The sequence below is a fragment of the Trichosurus vulpecula genome, chromosome 3, assembly GCF_011100635.1.
Source record: "Trichosurus vulpecula isolate mTriVul1 chromosome 3, mTriVul1.pri, whole genome shotgun sequence".
NCBI classification, from domain to species: domain Eukaryota; kingdom Metazoa; phylum Chordata; class Mammalia; order Diprotodontia; family Phalangeridae; genus Trichosurus; species Trichosurus vulpecula.
The window spans coordinates 421,025,464-421,030,604 of NC_050575.1; positions in this window are offsets into that span (position 1 = coordinate 421,025,464).

Consider the following 5,141-nt stretch of genomic DNA (forward strand, 5'->3'; position numbering starts at 1 on the left):
GACTAGTGTGTAAATAAGTTCAATGCAAAGTTATATGTAGAAAATCTATCAGATTCCATGCTGTCTTGGGGAGGGATGGGAGGGGAAGAAAATCTGGAACTCAAAATTATGTGGAACTGAGTGTTGTAAACTAAAAATAAAAAATCTTAATTATAAAAAATAAAAAAATAAATTTGCACATCTCACATTTAAAAAAAAACAGCCCTTCTGATGAAGAAGAAAAAAAATTAAAAGAAAAAAAAGGAAAGAACTGGAAACCATAGGGGTGCCTTTCAATTGGGGCATGGCTGAACAAACAGAAGGATATGAACGTAATAAAATGTAAAAATGAAGAGAGGATTTCAGAGATTCTGGGAAGTCGGAGCTGGTGCCAAGGAAATCAAGTAGAATTTACACAATAACAAAAACATTTTAAAGAAAAGCCATTTTGAAATACCCAAGAGCTCTGGCAGAGGCAACAACTCTGTCGCCAAAGGGCTCTTGATGAAGCCTCCACCCCACTCCTGACCAGAGAGAAGGGATGATGATAGAAGGTGATACGAGGAACATGAAATAGCAATTTAAAATTCAGTCCTCTTCTGCAGGCTCTTTTGTACGTGGAAATGCTGGGGGGAGGGGGTTGATGATAAGATTAGAGTTTTTTAAAAATATATTTCTAAAAACATTGAAAGTTTGTGGTGGCAAAGAATTGGAAATTGAGGGGATGTCCATCAATCGGGGAATAGCTGAACAAGTTGTGGTACATGAATGTAATGGAATGCTATTATGCTATAAGAAGTGATGAGCAGGTGGACTTTAGAAAAACCTGGAAAGACTTATGTGAACTGATGCTGAGTAAGGTGAGAAGAACCAGGAGAACATTGTACACAGTAACAGCCACAGTGTTCAATGACTGACTTTAATAGACTTAGCTCTTCTCAGCAATGCAAGGATCCAAGACAACTCCAAGAAACTCATGATAGAAAATGCCATCCACATCCAGAGAAAGAACTTTGGAGTCTGAATGGAGACGGAAGCAGACTATTTGCTCTCCTTTTCTTTTGTTGTTTTGTTTTGTTTCTTCTTTCTCATGTTTCCTCCCATTAGTTCTAATTCTTTTTTAAGTCATGACTAATGTGAAAATATGTTTAATAGGAATGCATGGGTAGAACCTATATCAGATTGCACGCTGTCTTGGGGAGAGGGGAGGAGAGTGAGGGGGAGAAACTTTGAAACTCAAAATCTTATGGAAGTGAAAGTGGAAAACTTAAATAAATAAATTATTTTTTTTAAAAAAACCGTCAAATGCCAGAGATATCAGCACATAAAACTTTAAGTCTGGAAGGAGCCAATAGAACATAGAATGTCAACTTTGGGTGGAAACTTAGAACTTAGAACATAGAATGTCGGAGTTGGGAAGGGAATTTAGACCATAGAATGTCAACTCTGGGTAGAGATTTAGAAGTTAGAACAAAAGTGTTTCAGAGCTGGAAGAGGCCTCAGAACTTAAAAACATGGGGCGTTACAGCAGGGAGGGGCCTCAGAACTCTTTGAGCTGAAAACAATGTTAAGACATTTCCTGTCAGGACTGGAAGGCACTTTAGGACTCGTCTGACCCAAAATCTTTATTTAAACTCTTTCAAAAATTATTATGAAAGAAAGTAACAGACAGCAAATATGTGGTTAAATTGAAATTGAAACCTTATTTCCTCCTTTCAATCAAGCTTCCTTATGAGTTAGGTCTAACAAAGGAAGATGACTATTTCAGAGCATCATTCTCTGGGTCTACATAACGAAAAAGGTATGTAGCTGCTGCTCTGGCTTGCCCCAGTGTGCCTGGGCAGGGAGAGCACTCAGAGGTTTTAAAACAAGCCAACCAACTCTGGAAATGGCCTCCCTTTACTGCCAATCTCCCAGGAGTTTAACATCCAAATTCCTTAAAATGACATTCAAAGCCCTTCACAATTTGGTCCCAATGGCCTCAGGGCCTACTAAGATGGCAGAATGGTGTCTGCCTTTCCCCTCTCCCCTTCTGAACTCTGACTCAAGTCCTTTTGTTGCCCTCTTGTTTATCTAGGGCCCTAAGCTGTGGTACCCCACCATGGCCTCCCCACCCTGAGAGGCAGCAAAGAGCACAGGATTCTTGGATTTGAATACAGAGCCTGCCCCTTACAACTGTGTGACCCTAGGCAAGTCACTGAACCTCAGTGCAGGGCCCATGCTTGGGCCACAGTGAGCCCTTAAATGTTTGTTGACTGGCTGACTGACCTACCTTAAATGGTAATTTTGAGGAAGGTGCTTTGCAAAATGTAAAAGACCATAGACAAGGAAACTATTGAGCCAACAGCAATGCAGGTTCTGGACATTTTCCTTTTCCTCTTCTCCCACCCCAACTGCGGGCAAATGTGCTTGTCCTGCGTTTCATTCCCCTCCTCCAGGGGACTGGGGACTCACTTCATTTTGCAGGGTTTGGTCAGACCCAGGATTTCATCTGTAGAAGGGGATCCCACCAATGCAGATTAGCACCTTCTCTGCAACTTTCCAACTTAGAGAGTTGGGAGGAGGGGGGACTGAGAAATCAAGTGATTAGCCCAGGGACGCACGGACAGGACACGCCGGAGGCAGGATCCAGGTCATTCCGACTCCAGGACCAACTCTCCATCCCCTAGGTCACACGCTGCTTCTAGTCAATACAGGAAGTCCACAAGTCTTAGTGTGGCTTTGACCTAGAGTTTAAGACTTTGGGTTCACCCTCTGTAACAGAGTAATTTGGGTCAGGCCCAGAAGATGAATGTGCCACTCCTGAAAGATAAGAGGCTAGCCTTTTAACATGGACCTTCTAAAGATATGATGTCTTCACCCAAACAATGACTCTAGAGGCAGGGATTCCAGGTAATTAGGGATATAGACTATACTGAAATAGCCAATGCTTTTAATGTCCCTCAAATCAAACTACTTCCTCTTCCCTTTGCCTACTCACAGGGCATGTTGTTGCTCCTCAGGGGCCCTGGTTTTTACAGGGTTGCTTAATTTCAGAAAAGGGAACTACTCCCACACAAAGATGTTTCATATACATCACTGGGACCTTTCCCAGTGGAATGGTCTGACATGAAATGTCAGGGCTAGAGACAGCATCTCGAGGAGAAAGGGATTGAGTGCTCTGTCTCCTTCTTGCTCAAAGAAGACTTTAAAGGGAATCCCATTCCCGGACTTGCCATGGAAGTGAACCTGCTCAATGCAAACATTCATTAGGAGACGTCCATGTGCCACACATTGTGCTGCGCACAAAGACCGAAAAAATGGAAAGTCTCTGCCCTCAATGAGTTTCCATTCTACTGCACAAGTTAGAGACAGCAGCCCCAAATGCTTGCTTAATGGGAGCAGATCAAAGACCTAAAAGTTGAATTTGAGATCAGAGATTTAGGGAGGGAGGAGAGCTTTGGGGTCAGCTAATTCATCATTCTCATTTTATACTTGTGGAAACTGAAGCCCAGTGAGATCAAATGACTCAAAATATAAAGTCCTTGGGAGTATGGATTATTTCATTCATTATTTTTGTGCCCCCAATTCCTAGCATATGGTAGTAAATGCTCTTGGAACAATTGTTCAGGGTCACTCAGGAGATAAGGCAGGATTTGAACCCAGGTCCTCCGACTCCAAGTCCACTAAATCCAGGTAACAACTACCCAAGAGTTCTGATGGGATCTAAAAGTCAAGCTGTTGGTTTACAAAATTGGCACCAGCAATGCTTGGACCAAGCTGCTGGTGACTCTGCTTCCCAAGGATCACAGAGGGACCACGAGGAACTATAGACCAAGAGAAACTTCTAAACCAGGACAAATGATCAAATTAAGGGTAGATAGATCACTGAGCAGAAAGAGACCAGCCCTAGGAGATGGGGAGGAGTGAACCAAGGCAAGAAGAGTCCTGCAATGACTATAGAAAACCAGCAGAGGGCAGCCTACTCCTGGCTGAGCCAGCCCCGCCATGAGCCAGGCAAGTGTAGACATCGAATATGGGGCCAAACCCAGAGGGCACTCAACTGGTTAGAGGGTGATGGGGGAGCTTAGTGACTGCAGGAAATACCAGGAGTGATGTCAGGCGTCCGATCCAAGTATGAGATGATTCACAAAGTCATTGACGCAAATGGAATGAAAAATGATGGTGCTAACAGATTTTCAAGCCCTTTCACAAGGGGCAGGTGGTAGAAACATCGCTGTACCCACTTTACAGGGGAGGAAACTGAGGTTCGCAGCTAGAAGCATCACAGCTCAGATTCAATCCTAAATAGTCGATATGCGTTTATTAAGTGCCTACTATGTGCCAGACAGAGTGTGCATGGTGTTAACCATGCTTGTGTCCTGGTCCCCTTTATCAGTCAGGCTAGTGAAGCCTCTGGTCCCCTTCTCAGAGTCACAGTTTTAAATGCAGAAAGTAAAAAGCATGGGATTATGAAGGAAACCAATTATCCTGAAATAATCACCTAGATTTTTTTTAAAAGCACCATGTTGACAGATTCATCTTCCTGAGCTCTAATCTGGCCTCAGACACTTACTAGCTGTGCGACGACGGGCAAGTCACTTAACCTTGTTTGCCTCAGTTTCCTCATGTTTAAAATGAGCTGGAGAAGGAAGTGGCAAACCACTCCAGTATCTCTGCCAAGAAAACCCCAAATGGGGTCAGATATGACTCAACAACATGCCAGTCACTATGCTAAGTGACAGGGATATTTAAAAAGGCAAAAAACAAAAAACAAAACCCAGTCCCTGCCCTCAAGGAGTTCAAATGGTGCAGATCCCTCTAAATCAGGGGTTTCTAACCTGGGGTCCATGGATCCCTGTTTGTGATAGATTTCAGAAGGTCTGTGAGTTTGGGTGGGGAAAATATCCATCTTTGTTTTCACTAAACTCTAATTAAATTTATCATTCCCTTTGATTATGAATTTAAATGTGTGTGTGTGTGTGTGTGTGTGTGTGTGATTCTGAGTAGGGTTCCATGTGCTTCACCAGACTGCTAAAGAAGTCCATGATTCAAAAAAAGTTGAAGATGCCATGCTTTATAATTTAATAAATAAGTCTTGGGAAGTTGCCTGAGGCAGATAGAGATTAAGTAGTTTCCCAGGGTTATACAACTGGTAGGTGGGAAAGGTGAGACTTGAACTC